We start from the raw sequence: 19,811 nt of genomic DNA, 5'->3' as shown, positions 1-19,811 counted from the left end.
GAATTAGAGGTCTGTCTATTCAGGAGAGATGCCGTGTGTTAGAACTGCATGGTGGAACCATTATATATCCAAGGAAAACAAAGGGTGGTGTCTTAAGTTGCACCCTCTGCTTTAAAGATGCTCCCAAGGAAAGAAGGGTCTGGCTTGGTCCATGCTTTGTATTAAAATAGGGTCTTAAAAATGCCCTCAAGGAAACAAATGGTGTGGCCTGATTCACACCCTCTACGAAGGTCATTATATTACAGCTCAATGTAAAGAAGACCAAAGTCCTCCCCATTGGACCAGTAGGTCATGAAAAAAGGAGAAAAGATTGCAGTTGTCAAGGAATTCGCGTTGTTCGGATCCACAATCAATGCTCATCGAAGCAGCAGCCAAGAGGTCAAAAGACCTATTACTTGCTGCACAAGACCTCTTTGGAGTGGTGACCAGCAGAGGGTTTACTTTGAGGACTAAGGGGCACCTGACCCAAGCCAGGGTATTTCCATCACCTCATCTGCATGTGTACATTGGCCATAGAATACGGAAGACTGAAGAATTCTGGGAAGAATAATGAATGTGCCATGAACTGACGAAAGGACAAACAAACTGTCTTGACAGAAGTACAGCCAGAGTGCTCCTTAGAGACAAGGATGGTGAGAATTAGTCTTACATAGTTTGGACATGTGGTCAGGAGAGACCAGTTCCTGGAGAAGGACCTCATGCTCAGTACAGTGGCGGGGCAGCGGAGAGGAGGATGGCCCTCAGGACATGGATTGACACGAGCTGAAACAAGGGGCTCAAACACAAGGACAATCGTGAGGATGGTGCAGGGCCTGGCAGTGTGATTTTTGTATTGAGTATAGGGTCTAGGGTCTCTATGGGCCAGAACTGACTCAATGCCACCTCCCAATAACACCTCTACCTGACCCTCAGGTTTTGGAATGAACAGTACCCTCCACACCGGGAGACATTTCTTGAAAGTTTCGTGAGTTGCTGTGGGACATTGCAGTGAGTTGCAGAGCCCAGGGATAGGAGGGTTTGTACTCAAGGGTGGGGTGGGAGGGGGGGGAAATGGAGCAAGCAGAGGGGCTTCTTAGAAGAGTTGGACATTTGGGACATCTTTAGTCTCCAACTTGTTGAGATTAGTTTAGTGTTCATTATTCTAAAAGAAATTATGACGACATCAGACCTGATTTTGTTATTATTGTTTGTTTGGCTCCCCCTCCAGTCCCTGTCTTCATGTGGTCTTAGGGACCAGCAAGTCATCTACTACAGAGTAACAAAGCACTTCACCGAGTGAATTGAAGCCGCCGCTCTTTCACTGTGACTTCTAAGGGTCATGACTGTGCCTGGGCTGGACAGCACCTGGTGCTGCATCTGTTGATGTCACCTGGTGTCCTTCCTGCCGCTCCACTGCAGCCAGATGGTCTGCAAGTCTTTGCTCACTGAAATTGACAGTCTGAGATAAGACTCCAGACATTCCAACTCAGAATTGTCACCTGAGATAAATTAGAATGAACTATATAAGAGGCTCCAGCAAGAATTTAGCCACTAACTAGAAGGTGGCAAATTCTCCTCCCCTTCTGAAGTGCTCTTTAAAAACTAGGAACCTTTTCCTAAACAATGTCCTCCTCCTTTTCCACCTGGCTGAGGGGGACAGCGAAGCTATTTTATCTATTCTCTAACATGGCCTTCTTGCCTCTCGCGGGAATCTGCTTCCTCTCTTCTGATGTCAGGGGGCCTTAAGTAAATGTTGGCTTCGCTCTTTGCTGCTGTGTGCTTATGAGTGTGTGTGAACTTGCCTTCTTCTTGGCCCCTTGCACAGACAGGTGTGGCCCTTGCTAGTTTCTTCGTGGATGGCAACCTGGTGCTGAAAAAGTATGACCTGGCATTCCCCAGCCGGACCGAACACCGCAAGTTTCACTCACATATCCAGCTGCTGACTGGGCCACGTGTCTTCAGCAAGCTAACCTGGGCCTCTTTGTGTGGTGGTTCAATTCTCAAGCAGTAAAAGAGGTGAGTTCCAGTGCCTAATGCTTTTTGAGCTTCTGCTTGAATCACATTCGCTGATATCCTATTGGCCAAAGCAAGCTACAGGGCCGTGTGCAGACCGGATGTGGGGAAGAATGTGCTGCGTGGTTTATTCAAGGAGAAGAGATGTATGAGGGATCATTACAGTAGCGGCTGGACTGCATGAAGGAAAACATGACCCAAGAGTCGAAGGAAGACCCGTGAACAACCTGTGGTCTGCAGACCACGTGATCTTGCGTGTTGGAAGTCAAGTGAACTTGACACACTTCCTGAGGGAGATGGAGGACCATAGCCTTCAGCGTGGATTGCATCTCCGTGTAAGGAAAACAAAAATGCTCTCAAGTGGGCCAAGATGCAGCATCACCGTGAACTCAGTCAGACAAGACTGAAGTTGTCAAAGACCTTATTTTACTTAGATCTGCCCTCAGCGTCGCTGGAAGCAGCGGTCATACAAGCAGGGCATTGGCTAAATCTGTTACCAAGGTTGTCTTTGAAGTATTACAAAGCAAAGATGTCGCTTTGAAGACCAAGGTGCTGCTAACCCAAGTCATGGTATTTCTACCCCCTCGTATGCATGTGAAGACCAAGGGCAGAGAAGATGAGGAATTGCACACACTGTAAGAAGAAGAAACAAATCTGTTTAGAAGAAGGACAGCCAGAATGCTCCTGAAAAGTGATGAGGATGATGAGACTTAACTGTGGGCTTCTTATCAGGAGGGACCACTCTTTGGGAAAGTAGAGTCAGGAAAAAAGAGAAAGACGTTCAAGGAGGTGGTTGACACATTAGTTGCAACTGTGGGTTCAAATATGGCAAAGATCAAGGCTGGTGCAGGACGGGCAGTATTGTGTTGTGAAGAGCGTCACTATGTGTTGGAATGCCTGGAGAGGACCTCACAGCGCCATCACTGTAGCAATCTCCTGCAGAGACTGAAAACCAAGGACGTCAACTCCCGCAGGGCTCTTCCTGTCATGTCTTCAATTTTCTCTGTCAGCAATCTTCATTCCTTTAGTCAGACCTCATCTCTTGAGGCTGTAACCACCGGCAGGCAGCTTCAAAGTCACTTCCCAGCTTCTCACTAAGAATTCGAAACCCCCCAAAAGGTATCTCTTTTCCTTTCCATTCTGTTCTGAAAACCCTAGAGGTACCTGACTGGTCTGTTATGGGTCCGTTGCTCAGCCTGAGGTTAAGCAAATGAGACCCTATTGTTGGCAGTTTCGTTAGAACTGGGCAATTGAGGAGACACAGCCCTAAAAGTGGGGTGCTAGCTCTTCTGGAACAGGGAGCCAAGGTGTGCTTTTTAGGCGCCATTGAGTCAATTTCCAAAAAGAGCGAGCCCATCTGAAAGAGGAAGCCTACCCATGGGTGTTCCAGGCTGTAATCCTTTATTTTATTTTATTTAAGTTGTTGTTGAGCATACACACAGAAAAACTTACACCAATTCACAAGTATTTCTCATGTACAATTTAGTGAGACAGACTGCATATTTTCAGTTGTCCACTCTTACCTTCGTGTTAGAAGGAGTTTTAGTGGCTTATAATTGACATATCATACAATTCAACCATTCAATCACCTCCACAGTCATTACCACAAGCAATTTTAGAACATTTTCTTCTTTCTTAGACTCATCATTATTAGCTCTTCGTTTCCCCCCAATCTTCCCTGACATGCCCCCAAGGAACCATTAATTCAGTTACTGGCTCTATAGATTTGCCTATATTGGAATTCCTATACAGAAAAAAAGTCCCCCCAAACTAACAGCAATACCAAAGTAAAACAGATAAAACCTCAGTTGAAAAGAAAGCGAGAATATTAAAAATCTGGAACAAATTAAAAATGGATAAAAAAAAAGAGATCAAATCATAAGGTGTTAAATTTTAACCTAAGTACATCTACCATTATCCACTTCTGGATGCATTCTGCATTAGAGCAAGGCTGTCCACATCCCTGGCCTATCGCCAGAAGGAATTCGCTAGAGGCTTAAGCCGCATGTATTTCTCCTTCACTTTTTTAAAAACACTCATTTTTGAGTTGTTCCTTCCACATTAATATAAATTCTCTGTGCCTTAAGATTTTGAATTAATCTTTCCAGGTGTTGTTGTCAATTTGATCCCATGTAGATAATTCTTAAAAGAGTATAATGCTCTAAGCAGATTTTTTTTTTAAACAAATTAGGCCAAACACCTGTTTGATTTTAAGATGACTTCCGGGGATATTTGTGGTCTAAGGAAGGCTTAAAGGTTTTCTCGGCAGTAGTTTCATCATCCACCTTCTATGGCTCCAGAAAGTCTAGCGTCCATGAGAACTTGATTCTGCCGTGCATTTTCCTCTTCTGGACCAGAATTCTTTGATGGAATCTTTGATCAAAATGTTTAATAATGGTAGCTGGACACCAGCCAGTCCTTCTGGGCTTATGGCAAGGAGGCAGTTGTTCACCGCGACCATTATTTAGACACGTTTTCATTCCTCCTTTTCCCAACTCCCCATTTTCTCTCTGTTGCTTCAGGTGAATCGACACCAGTTGTGTGTTGGAAGGCTGATTGTAAGCTTTTAAGACCCTGGCACTACACAATGAACTCGAGGGTAGATCAGAAGCACTGGCTGCATTCTTAGGCCCATTAACTGGAATGTCCAATGAAACCCTGGCTCTAACCCTCCAAACCAAGGAACCAAACACGAGGAGATCTTTAGTTCTACATATCCAGCCTCAGTAATTATAGTTTTTGGTCATTATTGTAAATAGGTCTATCCCACAACTTCTGCTAATCCAAATTTCAGATATAACCTTATTGACAACAATTAAAATAATTGGCCGTGCAACCCCCCACTTATTGGATAAGGTAGCACTTCTGTGGGTTTCTGAGACTATAACCCATTAAAGGAGTAGAAAGCAAAGCAGGTGGTAGTTTGGAATGGTTGACCTTAAAGGTTAGCAGCCCAATGCATAACCACTGTACCATCAGGGCTCCACTGCGGATGTAGTTAGGTAACCTGACACTTAATCAATGCCATTGGTCCATCACAAATCCAGACTATAGTGATCCTGGGAGTCCACGCGACATCTTTCTCTCACAGAGCCCCAGAGTGACTACGAAGCACCAACTTTTTGTGAACAGCTGAGTGCCTTTGGGCCACCAGTGTTCCTTAAGAGAGACATGACTCATTGACTTCAGGACCATTCTGACTCGTATAGGACAGGTGAGGACTGCTTGCGTTGGGTTTCCCAAGGGTCTATGTCTTTACAGAACTGGACAGTCTCATCTTTCTCCTTTGGAGAGGCTGGTGGGTTAGAAGCCCGGGACTTGAAGTTAGCGGCTCTGGGTAGAATGCATTACACCAGAAGGCCGACTGGCCAGAAAAGACCAAGACAGGCACATGAAAAGATAAGCAGAGGGGACCATTTGAAAGCCAAACCCTACAGACGTTCTCTGAAGGTTTTCTGTTTGTTTGCTCTTTTGTTGTTGGCTGACTCTGTTTTTAACAAGAACTCAAGCGACTTCACCTTCCCTTTCTATCATGTGCAAACCCTTCCTTTATTAAGCCAGTTCCAGGAATTTCCCTGATTGTCTTTGACAAAAGGCAGATGAGATGAGCATCCTGCTGCTGGCCCAGAGGGGGAGGGAAGAATTCTAACTGGGCCTTCTTTGTGGCAAGTACACAATAGCAATCACTTTACCTTGTGCCCTCCTCCCCCGCCTGCAACACACACACACCTCCTGGCATGGGGGGGGGGGGCGAGGGGGAGAAGAAAGACCTGAGGCTTAATTAGCACATCGGTTTCTCCCTCCAATCCCGTTAGGAATTTAAGAGCGAGCTAATGACATTCAACATTGAAATCTGTGGATCTCTGGGAAGTGTGGCCTCTGCAGGAGTGGCCTCTGCAGGAGAGGGGTGTGCTGGCCCGCCCTGGACTTTTTAATTGGAGCCAGGGACAGAACCAAGAGTCAGTGACTGAAAATGCATGCAGAGCGTCCTCTGAAGGCCAGCCTTTGGGGAACACTACCCCGTTTCTACAAATAGCAGAGATTCCTGAAAGGCTTTGAGGCAGGCCAGCTGTGAGGTAGCCATGGTGATGGAGGGCTTGTTTCTTGCCACCCTGCTGCTAAGTCAGGCCTATCTGCTCCCTTCCCAGGAGCCTCAGCGGGACAGCCTAGGCTTATTTCAGAAACTCTCCTAGATACAGTGACCGCTCAGCAGCACTTCATTAATCATTGGGGCTGGCTCCTGACTCTCCTGGAGTTTTGTGGTGTCTCCCCCTCTGCCGGGCCAGCCTGGGAAAGTAATTGTGGTGTCGCTCCTTCTAGTTAGCAGGCTCTGGTTTGCCGGCAACGGGTGGTTGAGTTCTCCTCGGGTTCTTGCTTGGCAATTAGAGTGTGCTGAGCAGCCGGACAGCTGTGGCTTGGGAATCTGAAGGGAGTCTGACTTCACACACTCGGGGTTCAAATGTCAGGTTCCTCTGTCCTTTACCTGGCCCATCTTCCAAGCCCTTGGTGCGTAAATTCATGGGAGCTGGCGAGGCCCAAGCTGGGTTTCTCATTCCAAGCCATGGACAAGCAGGGAGAGTCAAGCTTAGCAATGGGAGGGAGCTGTAGTCAATTAATGTGGTGTTTCTAACCATAGTTTTCTCATATGCTCTATTATACTTCGGGATCTGATGCCTATGGCTATAATCCTATTTTGGAGAGGATTTGCCACTCTACTAATGGACGGGACTAAGGTAGGATTAGGTCCTGACCTCAGTAAAGGGTATAATAAGGTGACCAGATTTTAACATTGGTAAAGTGGATACCATTGATAAAACTCATATCCTGGCGAAATAGCCACATGGCAGCCGAAAACTGTATACCCTAGCTTGTTGTGCATTCTTTCCAAAAATCGGGACTTTTTTAAAATGCTGCGAGCCATGGGAAAAATTGTTAAAAATTGCGACTGTCCCGCCAAAAGCGGGATGTCTGGTCACCTGAGGGTATAACCAAGTTACATCCTTGATTTCCCAGGGTATGATCTGCTAAAAGACAAACACACCACTTCCATGAAAGCCATTCCTCTGTGTATAAGAGCCATTCTGGACACAGAGAGAAATCCAGGACCACTGGAAGAAGAGCAAGTTCAAGATCTCTGTCTGAAGTGATGGAGGCCAAGACCAGAGGCAACAAAGACGGTGGGGCAGAGCAAAGGAGTCAGGCCGTGACCAGAGGCGACGGTAAGAAAACCATGAGCTAAACAGAAGAGCAGTGCCCAGACTATGGGACTGTGAGGGTGTGACAGGCAGGCTCCCTGGTCCCCAGAGGGAAAGGCCAAGGGACCACCTCCCTGAGAGGCTGAGGACCAGAGAGAGTCTTAACTGCTGGCTGAGGAGAGATAATGCTGTTGACCACTGACTGTATCCTTACTGTTTACCGATCATGACTTTTGCTAACCTATTAACTTCCCTAAGAAACCCCTGTAATTGTGAGTATTGTCTACAAGTTCTATGTGGCTACTGAAGTAGGGTGCTCTAGGAGGAATGGTGTCAGAAGAGGGTAAAGAAGGGTAGACATGAAGGCATGTCTGACCCTTGCCTAGTGGCAACAGGGAAGCCAGAGGAGGTCAGAGGTGGCCCTATCTCCTCACCATTGACCCAGAGGGCCATGGAAGCTCATGGGCAGAATTCTTGGTTTCGACACAGGAGATCTAGGTTCAGTTCCTGGCCAATCTACCTTATGCACAATCCCTACCATCCGGCAGTGGATATTTACATGTTGCTATGTAAACAGGTTTCAGTGAAGCTTCCAGACTAAGACTAGGAAGAAATGCCAGGTTACTGGAAAATCAACCAGTGAAACTCTTTTGGATCACAATGGTCTAATTGGAGCAATTTCTAAAATGCCACTGTAAGCCTGAAATGTGTCTCAATATTGGGACACAGTGCCAGCAGCAAGTGCAATCTATGCACAGAACACTTGCCAGGATGGGATCTGGGAAGAGAGTAAAATCCTTTCCTCTTTTATAGTGAAATAACCTCTTGTTCTTATTATTTGCCATCAGGGTGATGTGAGTCACTATCACCCTACTTGACAGAGTAAAGTTAACCCATCGAGTTTCCTAGCTGTAACCCTTTTAGAAACCAATCTTTGGGTTTTTCTTCTTCAGAATCTGGGGGAGGGTTGGAATCACCAGTCTTTCTGTTAGCAGCTGAATGCTTAGCTCTTGTACCACCAAAAAACCCAAATTCACTGCCCTTGAGTTGATTCCAACCTGTAGAACAGGGTCTAACTGTCCCTGTGAGTTTTCTGAAACCGCAATGCTTTGAAGGGAGCAGAAAGCCCTGCCCTTTGCCCCAGAGTGTCTGGTGGTTTTGACCGGCTGGCCTTGTGGTTAGCACCGGCTGGCCTTGTGGTTAGCAGCCCAACACATAACCACCAGAGCTCCAAAAGTCACCTATGGAATTGTACATAAGTTATTAGTGCAGCCTACACATTCCTCCCCTTGAGCCTGGGGTCTAAGAGGAGAAGTCTCTCACTCTGTGGATGGAACCTCAGCGTGGTTCATGGGCTTCTGGAGGTGGAACAGAGAAACTACCCTGCAGAGCTCAGTCCCTGCTCGGAGCCGAGTGGTGTCCTTACTGACTTTCCCCCACTAACACGCCTCCTGTCTGGTGAGTGAATCGGACACACTTCTAATCTTTGGGAAGAAGAATCAACCATGGCTGTTCCTGGTTTGTTTTGCTGTTTTAAATAAGGCACTGCCTCACTTCCTGTGCTTCAGCCGTGACAGACGCTGGGGGTGCAAATGGTTAAGAAATGGGCTACTGGGAAAATGGTTGGCAGCACCTCTAAAGACAAGCTGGGTGCTCTGCTTCTGAATGATCGTGGCCTTCAAACCCTGTGTCTCAGGTCTGCTCTGCAGAGGAGTTGCGGCCATGAGTTGGCCATGAGGGCAGCCATCAGCACCTTGGCTCATCTAGGGCCATCGAGAAAGGGACTTGGCGTGGTGAGATGTGGATTTCCAACTAGGTTTGAAGATCTGAAGGCACCACAAAGCCAGAGGCTGGCAGGTACCGTGTGTACCCTGGACACCTCTTAAGTAAGCTGCCAAAGAACATTTTCTTTTGGCCATCACCCTCTCCGTGGGCAGCCCTGAGAGATCATTCAACATGGGCAAACTAAGTGCCATGGGTGCTGTTTTCTGCAGACGCCCCTTGCTTGGCACACAGCTTCCTTGCCTGAGAAGGGGATTCCAGGAGGAGGGGCCGGTCCGGCTGGGATGCAGCCCATTTCTCAGCCCCCTTTCATTTGCATGCACCCCCGGCCTAATAAAGAGAGATGAAGGGGAGCAACAGAAGCCAACCACCAGCCATGCGGGCACGCCTTGTTTAATTGCGTTTGGCCTTGTGCTTTGCAGACATTTTCCTTGGGAAAAGGATGGTTTGTGCACGCATGGCGTGGAGCGCTCTCTCAGCGCGACGATCCTGGCAGTGTGTGCTCGCTTCCTACCTCTGGGCCACGTTCGGGTCGTTGCGCAGTGTTTCACACTTCTTCACCACGTGATTGCCCACCGAGCAGCCTGCAGTGCAGTGGGAACATAACTCTTTTAGGCCCGGGGAAACCCCAAAGCGCACGTGGTGCACTGTATTGTGATATTCGCTTGATTGCGGTGGTGTGGAACTGAACCCACTGTATTTTGGAGGCGTGCCCGTACATATCTCCGTGGGAGGTTCCTCAGAACCGCATCTGCCAGGCTTCCAAACTTGGTGGAAGGGTGCATTTCAAATTGCAGTGAGGGAGCAAAGAGCCTGGCCTCACAGAGGGCCCCAGGTAGAGTGGGCGAACTATGCGCCACAGATGTCAAAAAAGGTTGCACAACTTGGCTTTCTGTAAGTTCCTAGTCTTAGAGGTTTACGGACAATGCAGGAAATAGGCCACTTACTTTCCAGGAAGAAGGTGGCCTCTCCGACCACTGTCTGTGCTCTATTCTCTGGTTAGGGGGCGGTGTGGGCAGAAAGGGCAGAAGAGCTGATGGGAGGACCAGGAAGAGGGGCACAGGGCAGGGGCAGTGGGAGTTAAGGGCTTTCATGGGTGGCACCATATCAAGGGGGGAAGGCGTGATCAAGAGGGTCTGCCTGTAGGTCTCCCTCTCACTGATGCACTGAACTTGGCCGAGTTAGGGCCACTGGTATGTTAAGGAGGGATAAGCTTCTCTTTCTTGTAGTACGATTTGGAGTAAATAAAAGGAAATAGGGTATGAAACCAGACTCATGGGGACCAGGGAAATGGTTCCCTCTTTTGGAAATCGCTTTTAAAAACCCATTCTATGTGGTAATGTATTTATGTGATTTTATTTTAAGCATCCATAACTGTACTAATAATAACACACCAGGGAGAGTTTGGAGTGATTAACTCATTTACAGGAGCAACCCCCACAGGAAGTGGGAGCCCGTCCCTGTTTTTCTACCCCTGAGCCCCCTGGGTCAATGCCTCTTCCCTAATTGTCAGGCAGGGCCCCACCCCTCTTGTTCTTCCATCTAGAATCTCAGCTCCTGCCCTTGCTTCTTGCTCTCCCTGTGGTATAGTGGTTCCACGTTGGGCTGCTAACCACAAGGTAAGTGGTTTGAAACCACCAGCCACTCTGTGGTTGAAAGATGAGGCTTTCTACTCCCAGAAAGAGCTGCAGCATCATAAGCCCACAGGGGCGGTTCTGCCCTGTTGTACAGGCTCGAGATGAGTCAGCATCCACTTGATGGCAGTGGGTTTGGTTTTGGTTTGGTTTAGTGTGTTCTTCTGCAGAATTCTGTTCACACTCAAAGACCGAGATTCTCCGGTCGGCCTGTGCCGTCAGATGGTAACAGCCATGTGCATCAAGTGACTATGGGCCAGACACCCAGGGCAGGTACCCTGGGAGCAAGGTAAGTGCAAGCTTACTTATGCTCACTTCCTAATCTGTAGTGAGCACTATCTCATGGTCGCCGTCCTACCTTTGAGCATGTAAACCGTGCTCACTACATATTAGTATGTAAACACAAGTACACCTGTTCTTATCTTGCTTACTGGGTACTCAGTCCCTGTCACAGAGGGAAAAGTTAAAAAGAGGCTTATATTCTGTGGTACCATGAGGCTGAGGGAGAGATAGACCAGCCAGAATCTCTGATGTGGTGAAGAAAAAAAAGTGAAATTGTTCACTGGAGATGAAGAAGTAAGCACAAGTAAGGCTGGGCTTTTGCTACTTATGGGGGAATCCAAATCTGCCAACCCTGTATTACGACCACATTTAAATCACACACCAGCACTCGGAGGCCTTGTGACCTCTGCTTCCTGGGTAAAGAAAGGGAGGCTTGCAGAATTGAAACTTTCTAGCCAAGGGTCCTCCGGGGCAGGTGGGAGAGGCAGAGTTTTAACTCAGTCTGACTCCAGAGCACACCTCTCTAAACCCTGTAGTACTCAGCCATGCTGCTGTGACTGGGTCTGAGTTTAATACCTGCCCCAGTATGCATGTGCCACACCCTCTGCTGTCAAGTCCAATCTGAGCCATCAGCTCCGTTCAGCTCCCTGTCATCGAGACCCATCTGACCCACAGCCATACTTTAGAACAGGACAGCACTGCCTCTGTGGATTTCTGAAATGGCACATCTTTACGGGAGCCGAAAGCCTCCTCTTTCACCCAAGGAGCAGCTGATTGCTTTGAACTGAAGACCTGGGGGTTATCAGCCCAATGCGTAGGAGTCCAGAGCCGAAAGCCTCCTCTTTCGCCCAAGGAGCAGCTGATAGCTTTGAACTGAAGACCTGGGGGTTATCAGTCCAATGCATAGGAGCCCATTGGTGGTCATGATGCTCAACCACTTGACTGATGGCCAAACACCCAGTGGCCACTGGTATTGGAAGGATCAGAATAGGTACTCAAAGCTCTGCTAGACAAGGTGAACTTTATGTACCAAAAGCCAAGCCAACTGTGACTCAGCAAGCGACCCTGCAGGACGCGGTAGTACTGCCAGGCTGCGATCTTTACAGAAGCCGGCTGCCCCCTCTTTCTTCTGAGTAACTGCACTCTCACTGCCAGCGAGTCAATGGCGGCTCATAGCTGCCCTTCAGGACAGGGTAGAACTCCCGGGGAGCCTCCGAGACTGTCATTCTTTGCAGGAGTAGAGAAACCCATCTTTCTTCCTTGGATCTGTGGTGGTTTCCAACAGCTGACCTTCTGGTTAGTAGCCCAACACATGACCACTATGCCACCGGGGCTCCTGGCGAGTAACTAACTGCTGGTGGCCTCAAACTATGGAGCTTTGAGTTAGCTGCCTTCCCTTTATTTGAAAAACAAACAGAAAATGGGGTGTGTGGGTGAAGAATTCGCAAAAGAGTCATAGGAAAAAGCCATCTTAACTCCTTAAAGTCATTTTCATTTTATACTTAAAGCAAGTTATGTCCTGTCCTGTTATGCACGCTGAAAATTACCTAACATGTTACAAACACACACATATACATACACCCTACCTGCTTGCCATCTGCTCCCTTTGCTAGGTGGGGGATCAGCTGAGATGAGTGTGGGGAGGAAGATTCCAGCACTCCCTGCTGCATTGCTCCAAGGCAATCAATCCCCTTAGCTGACATGTGCAACGTTGCTTTCGGTGGAATCAGCTAGAAGCTGGACAGAGGAGTGAAATAATGGTATCACTGCTGCAGGGCTTGACTGTACTTTCACCCCAGGGTGAAGGGGAGGCCAGAGCAGAACGGGAGAGGAAGGCCGGCCTTTGATCAGGCCCCAAAGCCCGTCATCCTTATCTCTGGGCCTCCCCCTCCTCCGACTGTGGCGTGGCGACAGCCGTACCAGCCTCTCCGCCCCATCTCATTTCTCTCACCGGAAGGAGCCAGCCTTCTGTCAGACGGGAAAGCAGGGGTAACTCCTTGCTTTGGCCACCTGCCCTCTTGCCTAGGCAGCCTGCCCCCTTGCTTGCACAAAAGAGCCTTTCAGAAACTGGTTACCTCGATTCAAACTTTCCAGTAAGGCCTTTTGTTTTCCCTTTAAGCTCTGCATTGGAAATACCAGACCCTGCTGTTGCTATGAGGAAGCATTGCCCTCCCTCTATTCTCCCTGCGTTTCTATTGACTAGGCGAGACCAAGAGATGCATTCTCGCTCCCTTGCCAAAAGCAGAGAGGTGCTTGAGCTTCTGGGGCTGGCAGTGGGATTAGGCATGATGCTGGCCTGTGCTAATAATCCTTCGCTACCACTTATTCTCTCGCCAGAGTCTCACGAGGGCAGATCGGTAACTAAGGCCGACAGAAACCACTCAGCCCTAAGTGCACACAGGAGGACCATGCAGTTGGAGCACAAGGTAATTTAGCATGAATATTTATACACTGTACAGGCCATGAGCCATGTTTCACTCAGCTTAGTTTCATTTTAGGCATTTTCTTCCCATTTGCAGCCTTTATTTATTACACAGTTAAGGGTGTTAGCAAAATAACACATTACGGCGGACTTTCTTTTTTTCCTGTTCTTTCTCGATTTCTAATATTTCTCTGGAAAAGTGTGCCAGGAAGGCAGCAAAGTTAGTCATCGTTGCCAAACCCCCAGGGACTGACTGAGGCTTGTACTAAGTCCAGGGATCCCTGGTGGTATAGTGGGTTAAACACAGGCTGCTAACCACAAGGTCATTGGTTCAAAACCACCAGCTTCTCCTTGGGTGAAAGAAAAGGCTTTCTACTCCCTAAAGAACTGCAGTCTCAGAAACTGAAAGGGGTAGTTCTATCCTGTCCTATAAGGTTGCCCTAATTTGGAATTGACTCAGTGGTAGAATGTAGTTTATACAGAGCCCAGGGTCTCTGCCTGGCTTTTATGGCAGCTACAGAGAAATAGTGATTCACATTGACCACTCTGTGGGGTGAAGAGCGAGCTACTTCCCTTTGACAGAGTGCTGCCGGTGCTTACCTGCAGCGCGTGTTCGCCCTGTGTCGATGGCTTCGAACCCTTGAAACCTGCACGTACAGGCCCAGCACTGCCACGGATTAGCTCTGTGACTTTAGAGAAACGATTTCCCTATTTTAAGCCTCCATTTCCTCTTATGTGAAGGAAGGGTAACAATAGAACCTTCTTTGTGGAGATGGGAGTGTGCCACTGTGTCCATCTATTAGTGAACGTGGTTCCCCCTTTTAGACGATCCTCTACTTTCCCAATGGGATGTCCTTCTCTAGGGACTGGTTCCTCCTCGTAACGTGTCCACCGTGCACATGATAAGTCTCACTATCCTCACATCCAAGGAGCATTCTGACTTGCCACGGCAAGATTCGTTCCTCCTTCTGGTCGTCCATGGGCATTGGATAGTCTTACCAACTCTACAATCCCCATGTATCCATCCACCTCTCACTGGGGGTCCTCCGTCTTCCAGCTTTCCTATGCCGCCCAGCCGGAAACCTGTAGAAGTTTTCCATGTGATTGGATATGACCAGATAACTGAGTTATAGATGGTGTGTATCAGTAGGAGTGATACGTGCCCCTGCCAGATTGGCCTCCAAATAGAAATGTCCCCTTTGCCTGGTCTTCCTTCCCAAAGACCGAGTTGCAAGAAGAGCCACTTTGGACCTAGAGTCAGTCTCTCCTGTGTTGAGGAAAGTTCTGCCCAGTGTTAATGCCTCCCCAAAGCTCCAATGACCCAGGAGCTTGTCTTATGTTTGAGAGATTCCCCTTTGAAGGTGACTGCTCAGGTATGCAGTCCCTTTGGAAAGGTCACATGTTCAGTGAGTGGTAGAAGATTGCCGAGCCACGGCTTCAAAGACCTAGCCGGCTATCTTATCTCTTAGATTAACTGTGGCGCCATGGGGACTAGAGGTTGTGCGAGGTGCTAAAGAAAGGAATTTTATAGGTGTGTAGATGGATAGATGGGGATGCACAAGTGTGACTCGATTAGAATGGTGCCCATTTCTGTTGAATCTGGGAAGCCTAACCGTCTGCGTACATGACCCAAACAGGCAGAGCTAGCGGAGCGGCTCTGCTCTCTCACACTGGGCCCAGGGAGAATGTGTGTCTGGCCAGGCTGAGCCTTGATTTAGAAAGTTCCCTGCTGCAATAATGGAAGAACACACAAAGCCAGACAAATGGCAAGCTTTATCAGCACCGCCTCCTCCCTGGGTTGTGGGGGAAAGAAGCAACTCAGTGGTACTTGGAAGACCTTCCCAGGTGTCCAAGCTCAAGTACAGAAACCATCTTCTCCACGACCCCTCTTAGGGTACCGTTCTTTTCTCTGAAGCGAATTCCTCCGAATTTCTACCCAGATTTTCAGGAAAGGTGGAACTAACTGGAAAAATACGAGCACTGGCACCAACCAAACCATTGTTTGGTTTATTTGCATGGGGTTTGTCTCATTTTAACCGCATTACCATGGGCATCGGATGGGACCGCTACACAAGTGTTGAAGAGCCAAGATGTCACTGTGAGGACTAAGGTGGGTCTCACCCAAACCGTGGTAATTTCAATTGCCTCTTCTGCATTCAAAAGCTGCACAAGGAACCAGGCAGATGGAAGAGAAGTTGCTGCATTTGAATGATGCTTTGGGTGAGGAATATTGAAATTGCCTCAGACTGCCAGGAGAGCTAACAAGTCTATATTCGAGGATGCCTAGCCAGCGTGCGTCTTAGAAGCGAGGATGGTAAAGACCGTCTCATACACTGTAGACATGTCCTCAGGAAGACCAGTTCCTGGAAAGGGGCATCATGCTTGGCAGACGGTTTGCAAAAAAGAGAAAGAGCCACAATGAAATGGATGGATGCCGCGGCCATGACAGTGGGCTCAGACATAACAGCTATTATGAGCAGGATGCAGCACCATCTGGAGACCACTCTTTGATATCTTGGCTCAGCATGAGTAGGAACTGACTTGATGGCACCTACCACCAGGAACACTAGTACCACGAGTTGGGGACCTATTGTCAGGGAAACTAGGAGTGGACCAAGACCCTGCCTCCATGTTGTCTCCTTGCTAACAGGTTCTTGGCTTCCCTTTCATTTGAGATGAAAAGAATACAGCAATTCCATACTTCTGCCTTTGTCTCACATAGTTTGGATTTTCTTCTTGCTTCCAGCCTCGCCCTACCTGCAGACTTGTTAACAAATCTGCTGCTTTATCTCTTTTTGTTTCTTGTAGCTGACTTCCGTGATGCTTTCCTTCTCCTGTTCAGTGCTTCCACCCACCAGTTTCCACAACTGCTGCCTGGTGCTGAACACTCAGGCACATGATCTCTATGGCCCGTTGCATGCTTTGGGCGTGATCCCTAGGTCTGCTGTGAACTGACTAGCGCTGTGTCTTTGCGGTACATTTTGTAGTCATTCTGGGCAGCATGTTGCTCATCTGTAACATGAGGTGTTCTACTTTAAGAGAACACAGAGTCACACTACCATTAATATCACATACAAGTAAAATTTTGCTGAACGTAATTGAGAAATGGTTGCAGCAGTACATAAACAGAGTGGCCAGAAATTTCCAGCAGGATTCAGAAGAAGCCATGGGATGAGGGGTATCATTGCTGATGTCAGCTGGGGAGTGGCTGAAAGCAGAGCGCACCTGAGAGACGTTTCCTTTCATTGTATTGACTATGCAAAGGCACTCAGCTGGGTGGATTATAACAGACAATGGGCAGCATGAAGGTGAAAGGAAATACCAGAGTATTTCATTGTGCTGGTGTGCAATTTGTACACGGAACAAGAGGCAGCTGTACGAACAGCCCATGGGAAGACTGCATGGTTTAAAATCAGGACCACTGGTGCATCAGGTTTGTATCCTTTCACCACGCTTATTCAACCTCTCTGTTGAGCACATAATCTGAGAAGCTGGACTATATGAAGAAGAATGTGGCACCAGGATTGGATGAAGCCTTATGAGCCACCTCCAATATGCAGATGACACGACTCTGTTGACTGGAAGTAAAGAGGACTCGAGGCACTTGCTGAAGAAGGTCAAGGATCGCAGTCTTCAGTATGGATGACAACTCAATGTAAAGGAAACAAAATCCCCACCACTGGACTAATAGATGACATCATGATAGATAGAGAAAATATTGAACTTTTTAAGGATTTCACTTTACTAGGAACCAGTTAACACCCATGGAAGCAGCAGTCAAGAAATTAAATGACACGCTTCTGATCCTTACCGCCGCTGTGCCAGCTCGGTCTCAACCCCCAGCTGGGGCGTGGAAAGCCCCAGTACTTACGGCAATGTCTGAGCAGATGACAGAGAACGTGGGCAAGTTGTTCAAGGGTATTGACAGGTACACTGCTGAGAACCTGGCCACCCTGGAGGGTTATGTGGAGACCCAGGCCAAGGAGAATGCCTATGACCTGGAAGCCAACCTCGCTGTCCTAAAGCTGTTCCAGTTCAACTCAGTCATCTTTCAGACCACGGTCACTGCCCAGATCCTACTGAAGGCCCTCACTGACTTCACCCTGTGCAAGTGCATGACCGACCAAGTGCATCAAGAAGAGCGGCCCATCCGACAGATCCTCTACCTCGTCGACCTGCTGGAGACCTGCCACTCCCAGGCCTTCTGGCAAGCCTTGGAAAAAAACATGGGCCTCTTGGAAGGCATCACGGGATTTGGAGTTTCTGTCTGAAAGTTCATCTGCCACATGGTGGGCATCACGTACCAGCACATTGTCTGCTGACTGCTGGCCGAGATGCTCAGGGACCTGAAGGATGACCAGCTGAAGGTGTGGATGAGCAAATATGGCTGGAGCGCCAATGAGTTGGACCAACTCTTCAACTGCAGCCAGGAAGAGAGCATCGAGCCCAAGAGCACTGTGGAGAAGATTGACTTTGACAGTGTGTCCAATATCATGATCTCCTCCCAGTAACCACAGCCCTTTCATCAAGACTTGTAGACTTCTGATGAAAAAAAGAAGGAAAGAAATTAAACAACATATTGCACGAGACAGATCTCCGGCACCAGACCTCTTTAAAACGTGAAAGAGCAAAGCTGTCAGTTTGAGGACTGTAGTGAGCCTGACCGGAGTGATGATCTAGTCAATCACGTATGCATGAGAAAGCTGAGCCATGGACAGAGAAGACTAGAAAAGAATCGGTGCATTTGGATCATGGTGTTGCTGAAAATGATTGAGAGTCACCTGGGTGGCCAGAAGAACAAACACACCTGTGTCAGAAGAAAGATCATCTGAAGGCTTCTTAAAACGAGGCTGGTACGATTTCCTGTCAGGTACTATTCAAATAATATCACGAGAGTCTTTAGAAGAGGACATCGCTCTTGGTAAAAGAGCAGGTCAGAAGAAAGAGGAAGACACCGAATGAGATGGATTGATACAGTGACTGCAAGCAGGGGCTCCCACGTACAATCACGGTGAGGATGGTGCAGGACAGCGCTGTGCTGTGTTCCATTGCACAGAACTGATTCTGACAGATAAAGGAGCCCTAGTGTCATAGCAGGTTATGCGTTGGGCAGCAAACCGCAAGGTCAGAAGTTTGAAACCACCAGTGACTCCGAGGGAGAAAGAGGGAGCTTTCTATTCCAGTAAAGATTTATCAATGAAATGAGTCAGAATTGACTCGAAGGCTTGGCGTTTTTGGTTTTGAGGGATCCGATTGAGCTTTTCCGGGTTTTTCGTATGCTCAGACCCTTTGGAGTCCACTCTGTGCTTTTAAATTTTTTATTTTAAAAATGAGATGCTTATGTACACCGATGGGAAGTGTGGGCGTTTTTATTGTAGTAGTTGATCTGCTTAAGCCTCCGGCTGCAAGTTCTAACCTGCCCTCCTTGGGTTCCCTTGCCAATGTTAGGTCAGGTTTCAAAGCCTTTGCAGGTCTACTTTGCAGATTTGTCACCTGTGGGCACCACCCAGTGGTCAGCCTCCAGCCAAGCAAGGGCCTATAAATGTGTTGTGTTCGAAAACTCTTTTGGGATCCAGTACAAGAATGTGTTGATTGCGGTAAATGTAAGAATTTATAGACAACTTTATAGAATTGCTTTCCTAATTTCTTCCCTCGCTAGGATCCCTCTCCCCACCCCCCACCCCCCAGGGAGGGTGGGGGTTGATTCCCTGATACTGAAAACCTCAGCTTCCAGTTTTTCCAGTTCTGGAGTTACAGCTTCGCCATCCATGGTCTTCTATTGGGACCACTTCTACTTCTACCAAGGGATTTCTCAGGGAGCTGCAGTGTGAGAAAACAGAAAATAAGAAAACGAGAGGGGGAGGGTGTTGTACACCCTTTTTGAGTGATAAGGAGCTGTCTTCCACTCCTTCCACCAGATCTGGAATGTTTTCCTTGAAGCTCTCTTGCTAATGCCCGGTCCTGGCCTTCTAGCCTGCATTGTCTAAATGGGGAAGGCCAGAGAACAGGAAAGGGCAAATGTGCTGCTGGCACTTCACGCTGGTCTTCGTCAGTCCCCCTGCTCCTCAGGTTGAGAGCCTTCGAGGAGGTGCCACAGGTGTTCTGCTCAGGCTTTATCACTGTAGCCAGTGGGACAGGCTGATTGGCATGTGCTCACCAGGAATCTGAGCATCCTCAAACAAAACAATGTTAAAGATGATATAAGGAAACATTGGAAAACGTTTCCTTGAATGCTAATGCTTTTGAGGAGCAGGTACAATTAGGGGAGGAGTAAGATGTGAAAAGAAATTCATGTGAAAAATAGGAATTCTGTAGTAGAGGTCTGAAAGTTTACAATGGCTTTTGAATTTGAATATGGTACTATTTACGGGGCTTACTTTTAGTTTAAAAAGGAATTTATTGTTATCCTCTTATGGCTAGTGCTATCTTTAAAATTATAAGCTAATCAAGAGTCATTTTTTGGCCCGCATGGGAAAAAAAAGAGAGAGAGAAAGAAACACGTTC

At 47.8% G+C, this 19,811-nt stretch overlaps 1 pseudogene; it reads left to right on the top strand.

Moving 5' to 3' along the window:
- The first annotated feature begins 17,182 nt into the window (after nucleotides 1-17,182).
- On the top strand, nucleotides 17,183-17,818 carry LOC101653915 (annotated as a pseudogene).
- The last annotated feature ends 1,993 nt before the right edge of the window (nucleotides 17,819-19,811 follow it).

Source organism: Echinops telfairi, unplaced genomic scaffold (genome assembly GCF_000313985.2).
Source record: "Echinops telfairi isolate 266 unplaced genomic scaffold, ASM31398v2 ScPeMD7_1;HRSCAF=3_0, whole genome shotgun sequence".
Classification (NCBI taxonomy): Eukaryota; Metazoa; Chordata; class Mammalia; order Afrosoricida; family Tenrecidae; genus Echinops; species Echinops telfairi.
The sequence above is the reverse complement of the archived record's forward strand: the minus strand, read 5'-3'. Positions and strand labels throughout refer to the sequence as shown.